Genomic DNA, 18047 nt, shown 5'->3' on the forward strand with positions numbered 1-18047 from the left:
GGCTGTTTCCGTGCAGGTGATCATTTTTCCTGAACACTTTGGTTGTCATTTATGGCTTTTCCAACCTGAGCTCAACACTTGTGAATATGACAAGATTCTTACATGTCTACAAGAACAGCCTGACTCACCTATCTGAGAAGCATAGGCTGAAGAACATTCAGCAAGGGAAAAAAAATTAAACAAATCAGTGCCTGTGTATGTTAATAGGAAGAACTTTCAACCCAGTTCAATTAGCAAGCCAACCTCCAGTAGATCCCTACCGACAGAACAGCCAGCTCGGAAAACAGCATGTAAGCTTACAGAGGACTATAGATAGAGGATCTGTACAGATTTCCATGCTTCACATCACTGCTAGAGACCAGCTCAGGACATGAACAGGAACTTGTGCATTTCTGCCTGCAGTCACATTTCCGACTTCATTTCAGAACTCTGCATAACCCAAATGAAAGCGCCTCCACACGTTTCAGTTCCCCGTCCACAAAATGGTGCGTAGCTCCTGACTGCTCGGTGTGCTGAGGCCAAAGGGAAGAACCTGAGCAGGACAGGAGAGAGCATGTGCAGCCAGCTGGGCCAGGTCCTTAGCCTGTGAGTTCCTATCCGCTATGAGACAGAACCGGATGCATGCACAGCTACCGGGGAGAAGAGCTGCTGGTGACAGTTTCAAGCAATGATGTGGGCATGAACAGTCTGTTCCCCATTTCCCATATTCTCAGTGCCCATACTCAGCACAAGAGGCCTTTGTGAAAGGCCCCACATTTGGTGCAGTGCCTGCCAACCCATTTCACTGCTTAGATACTTGAGATACCCTGAGAGTATTATACCTTAATCCATACCACCTGCTGCACCATGGTCCCATTCACACCACAGGACTCTCCTAGTGGGCTGCCAGGCAGCCCCACGCTGCTGAGAACCAGGACATGCCCCAGTGGGGCCAAGCTGGAGCTCCTGCCCCAGGCACAGGGCACCGCTGAGTGCAGGGCAGGGCTGCCCACCACTCTGCCCTGAGCCTTGCAGCACCTCTCCCCAATGCAGGGCCCAGCTCTCCATCCAAGGAATGTGCGCCAACATCAGAACCTCAAGTGTTGAGGCCAAGCCCAACGTCTCAGATCCTCCTTCAAAATTATTAAGTCACATGGTAACATTTAATGCCTCTGCCAACCTGTAGACATCCTCCCACTACACATTAGGAACACGTAAAGATTCTGCTCTAAACAATTTGTATGGAGCCCTGGATGTGCACTGAAGGGCTCCCCTGCCTCTTGGTGTCCTTGTCCAGGCACCACTGCCAAAAACAGTGGAGAAAAACAACGGTATCTGGGGAGGGAGGGAGGGGGGGAGCAAATAAGAGGATAAAGAGAAATCTGTGGCTACTGAAACAAAATCAAGTCCTCTCTTATTTGAGAAGGCATCATGCCTCACTCGCCTGCAGTTACCATCATGGTCAGTCCAGCCACGGGCACCCACAGAACACGACAGCCTGCACAGCTCCAGGAAGCGGCCCTGTGCCTCCCGCCCGGCACCGGGCAGCCCGAATCCCGGGCCCTACCCGCTCACAGACTCTCCGTTACCAAGAGGTGGATTCCGAAGCCCAGCGCCTTGCGGACGAGCCCTGCAGAGTAGGCGATAGGAAAGGAGAGGTTACCTGGTGAGGAGTTGGCGGCTCCAGAACCGCGGGTAGGAGGCAGAGCCCGAAGCCGGCACCCCGTGCGCAGGCAGGAGCAGCTACACGGACCCTCTGTGCACACTCATTCCTGGAGTCCGCAGCGAGCCGAGCGCTCCCAGTTTGTGCTATGGAAAGCAGCGTGAGCACTGCCAGCGCTCCCCTTCTGATGGCAGCCCTGAGCGCTGGCAGAGAGCGAAACCGCGCCGGCCCAGCTGCCTGGAATCGCACCGCACTGGCAGTGACAGAGCGGGAACCCGCAGCCCGACCACCAACAGCCGGCCGCCCAGCGCTGCCCTCACTGAAAACAAGACCGGCTGCCGGCTGTGATGGAGTGAAGGGGACACGTCGTTTCACAAGTTTCCCTCTTTACAGAGGCGTGCAGGAATCGCGCTGACCCTGAAAAAGCAGAGAGAAAACCCAACCAGGTGGCGGCCTCAGGAAGACTTGTGATGACAACAAAGTCGTCAATGCAAGTGCAAAACGCGTTTGGAGCACTTCTGAAGCTGCCTTTTCAGCTGGATTACACACCTTGAGAAAGGAGATGTTGCATGGCTCTGATTTAGGCACTCTACATTCATGATGTGAACAACCCTCAGAGCTGGGAAAACTCCCTCAGGTACTTGCTGTGACCACCTCGGTATCTGTCAGACACACATGGGGTCCTCAGCGCATCACCATTAGCAAAAGCAGGCAGTTGAGAACTGCAGTCTCTACAGTGTTCGTGGGAGATCGGGGATCTGATGATGTTTGTAAATACCTGAAGGGAGCTAGGAGGCAAGTGGATTAGGCCAGGCTCTTCTCAGGGGTGTGCAGTGATAGGACAAGGAGCAATAGCCTAAAACTTGAACACAGGAAGTTCTGTACTAACATATAGAAGAGCTTCTTTACACTCACAGTGGTGGAGCACTGGCACAGGCTGCCCAGGGAGGTGGTGGATTCTCCTTCTGTGGAGGCACTCAAGGCCCACCTGGACACCAAGCTGTGACCAATTGTAGGGAACTGCTTTAGCAGGGGTTGGACTCAGTGATCTCTTCAGGTCCCTTTCAACTCCTGCAATTCTGTGATTCTACGAAAGCCCAAGACTATCCAGCAGTAAGTTGCTTATACAGACAGCACAACTAAATAACCCAAGCAGTAATGTTTCTTAGAGCCACCCCTGCAAAAAATCAAATTGAGTTCCTAAGCAACTTCCAACAGCATCACCAAAGGAACCTGAGCCACTGCAGAATATTACTTGTGACCTTATTAATATGGGAATGCTCACCTCCAGGCTAACAATGCACACAGAGCTCAGGCAGCGTGCCCGGATCCCAGGGCTGCGACACATCCAACGTGATGGCAGAGAAGTCCCCTCACCTCGGGGGGGGATGGCACACACATGGGCAGTGCCTTGCTCATACATAGACAGCGTTTGGTTTGGAAGGAGAGTTTCTCACTGTGCATCTTAGGCAAAGCAGCTCTGTCAGAGCTCCGAATAAAGCAACAGCAACACTGATGTTGGGAAGAGCCACTGCAACATGTAATCCAAAAATCACAACTGAGCGGATGGATTTGAGCACCTGGAAATTATTCTCTCTTAATCCAAAGCCTTACATCTGTGCAGCTCATCTACCAAATACCACATTGCATATATCCTACCGTGTTGTTACTGAGATATGCAGACTTTTCCCTTTTCTTACAAAACATTTAATATTATTTTAGCATTATTTATTGCTATTTTAAAAATCTTCCCAAAGGCAGAGCAGCATGTGTGCTGTACGAGCAGACATTGTGGCTGGGTCAGAACCTTAGCTGCTTCCCTTTGCATGAAATGGAGGAACCTGCACACGGCAAGGAGATATCAAACTCCATTCTGCAGCACTAACACAGAGCCTGCTGTCCATTCACTTTTATCAGTGCTAAAGAGCATTATTGGTGTTGCAGAGATTAAACTTCTAGTTAGGAAATGTCAGATAAACAAATTGGCACATGCAGCCCTGTTTAGTCCTTATTGGGCATCTAACAGATGATAACCACTGCCATCCCATCATTACCCTTGGCCAGAGCACAGATCTTTTATATTGGACTGAAGCATCTCTCCCAGAAAACGACATATTCTTGACCTAAGGACATAACAGGATGGGGAGTGTGCCACCACCCCTGGACACGTGTTCCAGCATTAATCCCTTTAACAGGATGCCTAATTTACAGTTTGATTCCTGTGCTTTCAGAGTGCAGGCACCAGCTTTTATCATCCTTCCCTCAGATAAGCACCCAGCCTACCTTCTCCCCTCCTCCTCTGCTCGGCAATATTTCTACATTGTTACCAAGGCCACTCACACTATTCTTCAAATAAAAATAAAAATAATTAAATTAAACAGAATGAGCTTCTCGAGCCTCACATCGCAAAGCTTTTCTTTTCTTTTCTTTTTTTTTTTTTTAAATCATTTTTGTGTCTCTTTCCTCAATAGCTTTAAATATCAATACCTTTTAAGAAGAGAGCCACCAAAATGGCTTGCCCTGCTTCAGAAGCTACCTTGACCCCCGTTAAACCACAGGTAAAATTAATTCCTCTGTGTCACTCCTGTGGTTTAACAGCCAAGAATCACACAGGCCCTTTAAGCAATAAGATCATTTTTTTACAGCATGCCCACTCATTTCACAAGCTGTCCCTTCTATTGACTTAACACTTCTTTCCTCCCTGTTTGACCAGTTCCTTATTATACACAGAAGGTAGAACTGCCTGTTCCAGCCTGGACTTCATATTAGCAATCCTTATCCTGCCATTTAACCTCTTTACAAATGCAATTAAGTGGTGAGTCCATTGCTGCCACGTGATATGGGGTAGTTGTATCCCCCAGTCCAACACACCACTAGAGCAGGCTCCCTACAGTAGGTTGCATAGGAAAGCATCCAGGTGGGTTTTGAATATCTCCAAAGAAGGAGACTTTATCACCTCTCTGGAGCAGCTTCTTCCAGTTCTCCGTCACCCTCACAGTAAAGACTTCTTCCTGTTCATATGGAACTTCCTATGCTCCAGCCTGTGCCCACTGCTCCTTGTCTGTCACGAGGCAGCACTGAAAAGAGCCTGGCCCCGTCCATTTGACTCCTGCCCTTTAGATATTCATAAGACCTTCTCTCAGCCTGCTATTCTCCAGGCTGACCCCAGGTCACCCAGCCTTTCTTTGTTAGGGAGATGCTCCAGGCCCTTAGCCATCATTATCACTCTCCACTGGACTCTCCCGCAGTTCCCTGTCTTCTGTGCACAGAGGAGCCCAGAACTGGATGCAGCACTCCAGCTGTGGCCTCACCAGGGCACAGCAGAGGGGAGGATCACCTCCCTCGCCCTGCTGGCCACCCTCTTTGCACTGCACCCCAGGACACCCTGGCCTTCTTGGCCACCTGGGCACACTGCTGGCTCATGGCCAACCTGCTGCCCACCAGGACCTCCAGGTCCTTCTCTGCACAGCTCCTCTGCAGCAGCTCAGCCCCTGACTGTACTGATGCATGCAGTTATTTCTCCCCAGTTGTAGGACTCTGTGTTGCCCTTGTTGAACTCATAAGACTCCTTCCCACTCAAGTCTCCATCCTGCCCAGGGTACTCATTTGAGTGCTGCTCCTTCTTTGCAGCACACAAAAGAGCTGTGCTAAAACTGAGGCCTGCATCCTGGTCATCCAACACAGAAGAGAGTGGCTGGGACATTGTCCTCCCTGCTTCTGCCCTCAGAGCTCCATGGAGGAACTGCTACAGAGAAGGGCAGGATCTGGTCAGGGCTAAGGCTGCTCATGATTGCATCTCCTGAGGAAATCCCTCTCGACGCAGTCTCATGAAGGAGGAACAAGTGTGAGCTGAGCTGATCAGCAGAAGAACAGTAGCAGCCTCATGTACAGGAATCTCCAAATTCCCTCTCCTTATAGGTGAAAGAAAGCCAAAATTAGCAAAGATTCTATTCTTGAATCCCATTTCTGTCCCAAAACAGATTTGTGTGTCTGCACTGACTCTTGCCCTACACCAGGGCTGCTGTGTGTCTGCGAGATAGATACCAGCTTCCTCTAGGAGACATTCTGATTTTACCATAGTGCAGTGCAAGCCTCTGCCTGCCTTCCTATCCCTTATCTTCACTCTTCCAGAAACCAGGCTGGTCACTACGGTATAGCACGATACACGCATGCTAATACCAATAGATTCATTTGTGTATAATCCCTTTCTGTTAGACAGGTGTAAATAATGGGCCCCATTCACTGCTATCCTGATCTTGTCAGAACCTCTCACGTGCACAAGTCTGCTTCTCATAATTGTAATGAAAACTAGTGCCACAGTAATTACATATATTTATCGTTCAGGCTGTATTAATGAATATTTTAACTGGAGATTAGGCTGAGGTGTGATTTCCACACGATAAGGAATAAACTTGCTATGCTCTATTTTATCACTGTTATAGGGGGCTCCATAACACTATATTTCTTAATTCTTTTACATTATGCTCAACAGCATTTCCAACTCTCCCGATGACACAGGGTTGCAAAATCTCACTTTGAGAAAGTTGTGGACCTGCTGGAAAGCCTCCAAAAACCAGAGGCCTGGAAATGTAAAGTGAGAATGAGAAGTGAAGTGGGAGCAGCTCTGCTGCAGGCAGGTGAGGTGCTGCTGGAAGTAGAATTGTGCCCACCTTGCTCAAGGCAGCCCTGTGGAGACCTTGTGATAGGCGGCCTACAGACAGCCCTGACGGAGCTCTGAAACACAAAATCAGCCTTCCAGCAGCTGATAGCAGAGCACAGATAGCTGAGTATGAAGGACTAGATCTCAGGGAGAAAGGCTCGACTGTGCTCACTTGTGCCCAGAGGGAACCAAGAGCATCGCAGAAGGTCCAGAGCAAGCAGCTTTGACCAGAGGTTCCCCTGGCAAACAGGGCGAGTGGGAAGCCCAGGGCAGGGGAGTGGACCTGCAGGTGCAGCAAGCAGCCCCCAAGTACTGCAGGGAACGGGTATGTGCAGAGGGAGATGTGTTTGTGTGGGACACAGCCAGTAGCCCTATTGGGAAGTTCTCTTGCACGTCCCAGTAAGAAAATCAGAGGCATGTCGCAATAGTGGCAATAAGCACTGTGCTCCCTTCTTCAACTCTGCAGTACAGAACCTGCGTGAAGCTTCAAGACATTTTACTGGAACCCTCCTGGGTCTTAAGAAAGTGGGGAAAAAAAAGTTACAGGGGGAAACTCACATATCCTTCTGAAGGCCACCAACGCTCTTATGATCAGGCTGAAGAGCTCATGAAATTGAGAAGTTTTGGAAAGCTGTCTGTGAAGAATCAGGCAGCATACTGATGGATTAGCTGCAGGGCTGCACAGCAAGGGTACAGCCCACAGGCTATGCTCCCAGCAAGGTGCTTACTGTTGTGTTTTGCCCATTCAACTTTATAAGAAACAACTGAGCTTCAGAGGGAAGTGTTCCCTTCTCCAGAGCAGAACCAAAGGAAATTTGATAGCCACAGGTATAACATGTAAGGACCTAGAGCTAAAAGGTACTGAAAAGCAACCACAGAAGTGAGAGCTACCAAGTAACACCAATGACCAAGTGATAAAGGATGCCAGGGCAGGGGAGTAACAAGGCTTTACTCTCAGTATGAGCACTGTTGGGTGCAGAATGTATTCTGTATTTGGGGGGTGATGACAGAGCAGCCCCATCATTGTCAGAAAAGATGCAGAACATCACAGCCCTAAGTCCCTGAGCACGAGAAACTTGTGTTGTCCATGGCTGAGACATTGTGCAGCAGACTGTTGAGAGAGAACTGCAGGACACAGCATATTTTCTGTGTCCTGCTCTTGTCCTTTATTTCACCCTCCCTTGGGGAAAGGCAGGATGTTAACACATACCACAGAAGAACACATTTTGTCTTACCTTTGTCAAAAGATCAGGAGAGAGAGAGAGGCAAAAGACAGCAAAATGGGAGTGTGTGACGTGATGCTCCTATTCCTCTACAAGGAACAACCCAAATCCTGGGGAGAAATAAGGAATACTCCCATTAACTTCAAAGAGATGCTGTAATACGTGGGTGTCCAACCTTTTGCTTCTTTTGCTTTTCTTGGGCTGCAAGCAGTGAAGTGGAACTGTCCTGGACCATAAGTAATTCTGAAAGTAATGCCTCCTATTTCTTTCCATGAAAAGTACAATAAATACAGGGAGCACAATAACACTATTTGAAAGAGCAAATTCTCAGCTACAAAACACTATCATCACATTAGTGATCCATTTTTGCCAGCGATGAACAAAAGCCTGCATGCTGCACTGAAAAATAGAGGTGACCCACTGTTGCTTTTGCCACTTGTGAAACACAGCATGCACCCCACTGCTCACACCCACTGTTTGATCTCCATCGATGCTCAGAAAGTGTCAATGACTGTCAATGGGTGTCGTTTTTTTTTCCTGCATGGAGGAATCCAACGATCTACCTTTGCTTCATCTGTACTTCCATGTCAGATGCCATTATTTCAGACTGCCCCACACAGCAATGACATGTCACAGGATACAGGAGAGAAGGTTCAGTCTCTACTGCCATCCCACCACCATCCACCTCTGACATCATGGATCAGTGAAATAATACAGGAGGCATTACTTTTGGAGCAGCTCCTGTAAAATATACAATACCAAAAACAAAAGAGAGCAACAAAACCATGAAACCAGTGGGATATTTGACCTTGTGTTTGTGCAGCTAATGGATCAGTCCAGTTCGATGGTAGTGCTTGCAATTCTCTGTGAGGTCTCAAGATGCTCGTCAGAGATTTTTGATGACATTTTACTTTTTCTGCACTTCATCCTTAAAAACATTTGTTCCCAAATGTACATAGCACCAAAAAGTGATGACACGAATCAGGCATGATTGTGAAGTGCGGGATATTTCTCCCTGCTAAGATAGGGATTATGGAAGTCCAGTTGAGAGACACGATCAGATTTTTTAGTTGAATACCTGATTGCAACTCAACACAGCCATTTGAAAATGTGCAGCTCATGCATTTATACTAACTGAAAATGGTGTCGCAAACATAAATTGCTACTTTTTTGGCAATCTGGAATCCCATTCTCAAATCCCTTGGTCACAACGGGAAGCAGGGCTGCGCATCCTTCTGCTGGGAGCTCCGTGCCCACCAGCCCGAGCCCCAGGACGCACCCAGCGCTTTGCCATCTACCAGAGCCCTCCGAGAGAGGAATTCCCCGTGCCACCACGCAGCGGCACTCTCCCCATGCATTTCCCAGAGGTGCAGCCGCATTTCTTCTCCATTAGGAACGTATCCGCGCAGACAGGGATTTCGGAAACCAGTGGTAACAAACACACGCAATGTGGAGCCAGCGGAGATGGTCAAACGCCTGCACAAACAGCACAGGCATTTTGCTGCTTGCAAGCTGTTAGAAATCGTATGCTAGGAAAATTGGATATAAAAACTGTTGCTAAATCTGTTCTTAGAATTTTATTTTATTGTCTCTCCTCCCACCATTCTTCTCTATGCGCTGCTCTCTTGCTTTTCAGTTGTTTGGCTTCACCTTTTTGAGGTGCTTTGTGCCACTTCTGTCTTCTGCAACTCCGGAAGCTGAACTCTGATATCCAGCAAATCCTTTCTCCTCCCTGTCCTCCCCCTAAGGAAACGTTCACCCACAACACCTCAGTGCCAGGCACTTCCCATGGGTTTATTCAAGGTGGGGACGGTGTGCAGATAGGACTGCTGCAGAAAACAGCACTGGGCAACAGAGAGTGATGGAAAAGCAGGGATCACTGCAAAAGCATCCTTCGCACAGGCTTTCCTGATAAGCACTGTTTTTTCTTCTTAATTGGTGAAAGTCCAGGGACAAACATAGGCTTTGATATTGATGACCTAAACACTGGACACTCATTGCACAGAGAGCAGCTGTCAGAGCTGATATTTGTGATGATGCATGTGAATGAGAGATGAACCCAACGTGATGCAAAAAATCTTGCTCTGCCCCCCTGCTTGATCTCTGGCTGGAGCTGTGCGCTTCCAGCAGGTGGGAGCCTGCCTGCTCATGATGAAAACTGCCCACCCCAATCCTTTCCCCAGCTCCTTAAACCATAGTTTCCTTTCAGGGGGGTTGCAGATAGCAACTCGGTTGTATTTATCCTCCAGTAAGACAGACAACACCTGAATATCTGCAGCCAGTGCTCTGAGCCCCAGGCCCTGGCGCTTCCTGATTCCACCTTTTCACTCTCCCATTTTCCCATCTCTGATCTATAGGTGATGGTGAGATGCGGCAGCAAAGTACACAGTACCTGTAAGGTACTAAGGCAGAGAGGCCTCCAGAAAGGGTCCTATCAGTTTCCAACCATTTCGGATCAGTCTCCACCTCTGCAGCTGCCAGTTCAGATGAGCTAGGCTATCTGCCAGCCACTCAAGCAGAAGAATCCCAGATGCCTACAGAGATAAAAAAGATGATCATGCACGTACAGCAAATACCAGTGACAGCGATTCATCTGGGTGAAGAAGCTCTCTCCACAGCCAAACCTCTGTTTGGAGGCTGAGCCAGAACAGTGACTCCAACAATTACCACAGGGGATTAACCTAGAGAGATTTGCCTACCCTTTTCTGGTAAGAAACTTGGGTAGGAGAGCAAGTCCTCAGGAGAGACAATTCTGTCACATCTGAGAAGAGTCACTCTAGAACACAAGAGAAGCACGTTCGGTTAGTTAGTTCAGGCTGAGGTTTTCTCAAGAAAATTCTTCATTTTCATTGGGAGAAACAGTGGACAGACAGACCCTACTCATGCTCCTCCATCCTTACTATAGTCCTTCTCATGCCTGTCTATTCCAAGCTGAAGGTGACTTCTTGTTTAATTCTGCACAGAAACCACTCTAGGAATTCAAAGCCCTTTACATGCACAGCAAGGACGTCTTCTCTGCATGCCTCATTTTGGTTATTTACGTGAAATTCCATCTGCCATTTTACTGCCTATTCATTCCGTCTCAAAGCTTTCCAACAGTAGTTCGCTGCTGACCATTGTCTTTGCAGTCCTGAATAGCTTAATTTTATCAGCAAAGTTTGAAGCTCACTGCTCACTTCTGAATACGTTCTGCAGCACAGGCTCCAGCACAGACCTGTGCAACTGCCCTAGCAACATCCTCCCACTCACGTAATGTTTCTCTCATTTTCTCCTACTCTCCGCTTCCAATCTCTTTGCCAGTCATTTACACGGCTTAGAACCTTCTCTCCTAGACAATGCCTGCTAAGCTTCCCAATTTTGTTTGCCAGAAGTCTTATAGAAATCCAGTATCACTCATATCTACATATTCAGAAATCAGAGGCTTGCAAGCCAAACCTCTAGTCTCTGCAGAAATCATGCTGATTATTCCCAGACTGTTTGTATTTATCCCTTTGCTTATTGTTTTCCCTATTATGTCTTTTACTAGTTTATATACTATATACACCAAGCCTTCAGTTTCTGAGGTCCTCCCCAAACCATTTTTTAAAGATTGATGTTGTATTTACCCACCCTCCGTGCTTCAGATGCCAGAAAATTTTTAAGAGAAATGTTACACACTGCCTTTGGCAATTCAGCTATTTCATCCTTCAGTTCCTCAGACCTCAGGTGAAACCTTCCAGTCCTGGCAATTCGTTAGCATTCAAGACTGCTCAAATGTTCAATTCCAGATCCAAATCACAAATCTGTTTTGCCAAGATTTTATGTTCTGTGACAGAGTAGGGGAGCAAGAAGAAGCTATCAACATGCTCACAAAGCAGCCAGGTGAAAGACACTGGAACAAAAGGAGGCTACAAGAGCTGGTTATAGAGCCACATGCACATCTTCCTACACACATCTTCCCTCTCACATACCCTGTGTGTGGGAGTGGGCCTCCCCACAAACGTACTGTACTGAAGAAGAAGAAGCAGTGAAGCTAAACAACATTTCCCCACTACTAATATATACCAAAGCCATCTTGCAGTAATAGCTGCTCACGCTCATGGGCCATGAAAGGGCTGTTTTCAACTAGTTCTGTAGTGCACTGATTTGATCAAGCAAAGCATTTTGCCAATTGGATGGTTATCTTGGAACAGATGCACATCTTTCAGGTTAACCTGTCTGGCCTGATCACAACAGCTGTCCCATTAGAGAGCAGAGCCCTCTGTGGTCTTTCTCATCACCAAACTGGGCTGCTAAGGTGAATGGACAGATGATCACATTCAAAGACAGGCAGAAAAGGAAGGTAACAGCAATTGTGAAGCCTTTACAATATGAAGAGTTGAAAGAGGAGTTGTCATTTCACTGCAGAAACATGTATCAAAGACCTTGTCCACTTACAGATCAGGAAGGCTGGGACAGGAGTTATGCTGACCAAGCTCTGTTAGCCTTCCTCATCTCTCTGTCACCCCCAGCCATTGCTCCAGCAGCACAGCTTGCCCCATGGTCTGGAGGTGCAAGGTGGTCACTTTTGTGCAGCCATTTCACAAACAGGAAACAAGAAGGTAAAACAGAAGTCTCCCTGTGCTGCACTCCACTTCCGACAGCGGGCTCTCCTGCCAGTACATGAGAGGCAAAAAGCGTGCAGCCCAAACCTCCTGGTCTCTGGGAGCACGATGCTGCGAGAGGTCCAAGTCCTTATTTCACAGCCCAAGGGCTCCAGGATGAGTCTCCTGGTTGCAGGGGAAGGGCACACACCCACTGCTGAGCCCGTACAGACAGAAGCCCTGCATACAGCCTCACACCTCAGAACCCAGGCTGTATTTTGCCTGTACTTGGTGTCCCAGCTCTGTCCTCCCTCCTGGTACTTTAGGGATTCTCTGCAAACCTTCCTTTACCTTTTTCACACTAAGGGCTCTGGGAATTCTTCACACTCCTAAAGGAATGCCCCAGTTCAGCTCCCTCTGGACACACACACTTCACATATAGCCCCTTATTCCACTTAGTTCTGTTTTTCCACCTGGACTTTCAAGTTCCCCCTTACCAAGGACTTCAGATGCCCTGGATTTCACCTTTTTATCTCAGTGCCAGCTGCCCGCTATGCTGAGCGGGCTGGACCTCTTTTCCCTGTTCAACCAAATCAGTCATTTTCTGCCCAGAAATCAGCCCTGGACATCGCAGATAATCAGACGCAGCATCCAGCAGCAGCTTGTTGCAGGCAGATAATGCTGAGGCAGGTGTTTCTTTACTCTTTCACCTTGCTACTTTAATAGCCAGATTGAATATGGTAACAGCATTAGAAGAATGGAAATAAAGTATCAGCAACCTGATGCTGGGCTAGTGGTGAGACAGGGGCTTTGAATGTTGTTACCTGGATTTCATTTCAGTCAAAGTAAAATTCAGAATTCATGTGTACCAAAAGATGAAAAAGGAAGGGGACAAAAAGAATGATCCTGGGGAAAAGGGGAAAAAAAAGCAAAAGCAAAAGCAAAAGCAAAAGCAAAAGCAAAAGCAAAAGCAAAAGCAAAAGCAAAAGAAATATATCTTGAAACATCTATTTTGAAATATAACCTCATCCAAAGCAGAGAATGGAGTCTTTAGTCCGTCATCCAGGCCTGACACATGCTATCCCACAAAGAATGCAAAGGTTGAGGCATGAAGCACAAGGATGCATATAAGCTCTAAGTGCCCACAGATCAGTTGCCATACATTGTTGAAATTACACCGCTCTGGTGCTGGGCAGTCCCCTGCTAGCACCAAGACAATGAGAGAAATCTGCTGTGCAGCCTGCTTGAAAGTTAAGGAAAGGCAGTAAACATATCCCTCAAAGCAATCTGTTTTTCTGATAATTATCTCCTGCTCCCAGAGACCTCTGGGTTTATCAGACAGGTAGCAGCATCTGGCTCTTTGGAACGGAGTTCATTCCTTACTGCTGCAGCCTTCCCTTGGCTAAGCACTGCTGCTTGGAAGCCTGATGCCCAGCCTTCTGCAGGCTGCCAGGCTGGGAACAGCTCGCTTAACCCTGTAATCCAGCAAGGTGATCCAAGCAGGAAGGGGCAGAGCAGACCCAACAGGCAGCATGCATGCATGCCGTGCGGGAGCTCCAAAATCTCCAACTCTTTTCTAAAGGAAATCACATGGAGATTCGGTTCATCTGCAGGGGAACAAGCACCTTTTCTTCTCTGGTCCTTCCACTCCTACAGCACAACGGTAACGTGAATCCTCCCCAGCTTCACATCCCAGGCCCAGGACTGCTCCCTCTGGCACAACACGAGGCCATCCCTCCTGCATTCCTACCATGTCCATGGCAGAGCTGAGGCATGGCACTCGCTGCGGCTCCTCGTTACTGCTCAGAATTTTCCATTGCCCTCTGCAGCCCTCATGGTTATTATGCTCTCATCGCCTGGGCAAGTGAACTCAATCTTCGCTTTTCTGATTTTCCATTGTCTGTTTATTAGATGGACCCTTTGTGAACTCAGCAGTTCGCACTCTCCTGTGGTGCCAAGTGTAAAATTAATATTGACTAAAAAATCTGGGCACCTCTTTCTGGCCAGAAAGGAGACATTTCAAATTAATGGGAATGTTACAGTGTTTCACACCCACTGTCATCCTTCTGAAACCACAGGGCTCATTTCTAATTGCAGGCATTAACTCTTAATGGGCTTCGTTTGTTCCAGGCAGGCGGATGATGCCCCACCAGCCCTGTGCCCACGTGTGGCCTCAGCCGGTGCAAGGGGTAACAGCCCGTTTGGGCAAGGGCTGAGGAAACAAATCTTTTTGCTAAATATCAACAAATAGCCCAAGAACGAGCTTCTGCCAGCTCAGAAATTAGAGAGAAATCATCTGTCTGTGAAGCATCCTCTTAGTGAGGACACCCGTGCCGTGAAGGCCATTCACTGGGTCTCTCTCCAAACATTGCCCCATTTCCCCAGAGAAGTGTCTGTATCTCCTACCTGGCATTGCTGCCCCAGCACTGCAGGGAGCTGGCCCAGAACACAGCACAGCTCCCTTCTGGGCCGTGGCCCTGCCAAGCCTGACTCCACAGTGTGGGCCACGTCCTTGTCTCACTAATCCATGAACTAACATGAACAGCGTGAACTAACCCCAGAGGCAGGAATGCGTCTCATTCAAGCTGCCCTCAGGTTTTAGAGGTGCTGGCAGTCAGGTTTGGAGGTTTGGGTTCGGTGAATTTCCACAGGCACATATGGCTCAGTAATAGATTGGGGTTGTCAGTGATGGATCAAAATCCCCCCAAGGAGCTCTCAAGGAGCACAGTCCAGGGAAGAAAAGAGGATTAGTGAGATGCTGAACATGCAGCTATGATCTCAGGCAAAACAAACCTTGTTCTTGCATTCATTGCACACCCTAACCCCTCACAGGCAGCCTCTTAAAACACACAACATAAAGCAATTATGCTGCTGCAACACTGGTACCTTTGTGCACTTGCACAGGAAGTGTACAAGGGGAGTGCTCAGACTTTGTTATCACTTCAGACAGCAATAGCAGCATGAAACATTTGAGGAACGCTGAGCTAATATAACCATTTTTTCCCCGTTGTTTTTCCCACTTTCACACATGTGCCTGCTCAGACCAGCCTGCTATAGAAGTCTCTGGTATCACTGCTTTTACTTTCAAGAGGAAGATAATGCTGGATAAATGTTTGTTCTCTAATAAAACCAGACTGAGCAAGTGATGGGGCCAGAGGTGCAAGGCTCTCCTGCTTACATGAAGCACATTAGGGACTTCAAGCTGCACTGTAAGCAGAGGTGTGCTGCAGCATGAGTGCTCCTATGAGAGAACTGAAGCTTGTCACACCACTTGCCAGTGGGCGTCCAGGAACAGAGTTCCCACCCCCAGCCACAACAGGGAAAACACATCCTCTTTCAAAAAAATAAAATTAAGAGACACACGGTCTCTAATGCTTCACCTGTGGATACTTAAAATAATTGGATCTGGACAGATTAAAGGCAAACAGCAGTAGCTCAGATGAATGTAGTGCACTAGGTGGATCTACAAAAGTACTTGATTTTCAGATTATACCAGCCATAAAAAAATATGGATCTCAGACTGCTGTCAGGAGAGGACTGCGAATGCTTTCCAAATGTAGTGTCAGACTATGGCAACTCAACACAGGCACCTGATAAGCAGGACAGTGTGCACTGATGCCCTGCCCAGCTGAGCTGCAGGTGTACAGCTCCATCCTGAGCATCGTCAGGAGCATCTGCAGCCATACGTATCCACATCCCATCCTGCCCACCCTTTCCTAGAAAAGTGGCAAATTTCAAAATGCGTGACTGGCTCAGCTTTTCTCACATCACAGACAACAGTAAAGACAAAGTTATAGCTTTTGAAATCGTCATCCTATGGCTCACAGAAGGATACATAATAGTGAAGACGCACAGAGAGATAAAAGACTTCATGCAGTATGAAGGACTTCACTTTGCTCAACCAAAAATTAAAAGTGTCCTTTGAGAAAAGTAGCAGATTTTTCATCTTGAAAGATCTTAGAAATGGAAAAACAAGCACTCCAAGCTCTCCCATCCCTTTATGATAAATCAGCCTGAGGGGCAGATTCCTTCTCCAGTCCCTTGACAACCCAGCAAATCATACGGGCAAGATGCTGGGAGGACAGGTGGGGACCAGCTGGCTGCAGGTACCCAGAGAGCAGCCCCTCCAGCTCAGGGCAAGTCAGCCATGCTGCACACCTGATGAGGACCTTTCTCCAGCCCCTCATCTCTGTGCCTCAAGAAGCAAGGAAACTGAAGCTTTGAGAAGACAGAACTAGCTCTCCTGCTAGAAAAACAAATGTCAATCTTGGCACAAAATGTGTGAACAGTCCCCAGGAAGATGAAGCTAAGCACATGAGTGGGTGATGGCAGAACCAGACAAATGAGAAGTTTACTGGAATACAGCTTACAATACACTGTTTTTCCTTCTTTGGATGAAGATAAAACAAGCAGCAAGGACCCTATCTGTGCTTGGTATGACCACTATTCGACAGTTGTTTCATTTGTTGATATGTGGCTCAGACTTTTATGCTATCATGCAAGATGTGAAAGGCACGTTTTATTCAGCAGTTGTTTATGACTGAAGAAGGTAAACTTCTTCAATAACCATTCACTAATGATTAAGACATTAGATTTTAAAGCTCTAGATTGCAATCATCTTTAAAAATAAATTGTGTTCCTTTGCATTGCTGCAGGGCAGAGAAAAGGTGGTTAAAGGCACCTTAACTGCACTTCCACTTCTAGCATGTTTTGAACTCACACTCTCACTACAGTGCTGAAGTTTCTAATGCTCCAGTTGGAGGGATGTACTCTGTACTGTAAATCAAACAAACAAAAAAACAAAAGCGTTTCCTGAAATGAAACACAAAACAAATGGGCTAAAGGGGTTAACATTCACACAGCACAGCAAAGCACAGCTTCATATATTGCTTTGGTGTGGAAAGCTGTGCCAGAGCATCCCACATCTGAGTGGTCCAGGCTCAAAACTGCTTCACTGTGACAATCCTGCTGCCATACATGATGCAAACAGGCCCTTGCTAGCTCAGTCAGCTCAGCACTGTGCAGCACAGACTCTCCGCGGTACATATCCTCACACCTTTTCCCTCAGGATGACCTACCAGCCAAAATGCAACCCAAACACTGCAGGGAATGCGGGCAGGAATGAGGGGGGACGTGCAGAGGGCTGCTCTGACTATGAGAGCTCTCAGCATGGCAGGCTTGGGGCAGACCTGCCAAGCGCAGCCATCAGCGACTCCTGAGAAAATTCTGGTGTGTTCGTTCAGAAGTGAATCTGGATTGCACTGCCTGGAGGTAGGCAATGGGAATTTTTTGTTCGTCAGATGGGAGTAGCTGCTTCAAGCACAGGGTCACTGTACCAGCAAGCCTGCTCCTCACCACAGCTTTAATAAGATGTATGAAGGTGCAGTGCTTGCTCTCAATTTGTGGGAAGTGGTTTGAAAACTGTTCTCTGCCTCCCGGGCTCACATGTGATGTGGCTGGATTTACAACCTCAGTTAACTTATGTTGGCTTTCCAATTTGCATCTATTTCCTGAGAGATTCAAGCCTAAGGACAGTGGATGCTAATGTAGGAGCCTGAATTTGGATTGGTGAAGCAGATAATCCAAGATTAATTTCATCTGACAAAAGACATTTATTATTACAGTGTCAAACTCTGGTGTGCAGCTAGTAGCCCTCAGCAAGACCAGAGATGCAGCGCAACACCTGTGCTTGTGCACATAGGTGCTATTTAAAAGTGCCTTGGGAGATCAGAGTGATTCTGACCTAGGCAAAAGTCTCCTTGAAAGAGTGGCCAGAAGGATCCTATCTTATTACGTGGCTTTGGGCTGGCTGGAGCACTGAGCCTGCATGTGATATTGCAGCAGTTATCAAGTGTCTGACTGTGCTGGCCATTGATAACTTTACAATAGACGCACAGGAGGAATAATGCACCTCTGGCTTGTGGCTTGTGTTTGAGCTCCTTCACAGAGCTTCACACATG

The 18047-nt window shown here is 47.6% G+C and overlaps 1 protein-coding gene across 1 annotated transcript in view; it reads right to left on the reverse strand.

The window, feature by feature from the left end:
* LOC104913102 (uncharacterized) overlaps window positions 1–18047 on the reverse strand; it is a 48775-nt gene that overhangs the window by 15179 nt on the left and 15549 nt on the right. The window contains exons 4-6 of the mRNA XM_085235580.1: window positions 10225–10301; window positions 9918–10059; window positions 7538–7635 (exon numbers count right to left, since the gene is read on the reverse strand). The gene's annotated coding sequence lies outside the window, so the exon portion shown is untranslated. The remainder of the gene's footprint in view (window positions 1–7537; window positions 7636–9917; window positions 10060–10224; window positions 10302–18047) is intronic.

Source organism: Meleagris gallopavo, chromosome 14 (genome assembly GCF_905368555.1).
Source record: "Meleagris gallopavo chromosome 14, MGAL_WU_HG_1.1, whole genome shotgun sequence".
NCBI lineage: Eukaryota > Metazoa > Chordata > Aves > Galliformes > Phasianidae > Meleagris > Meleagris gallopavo.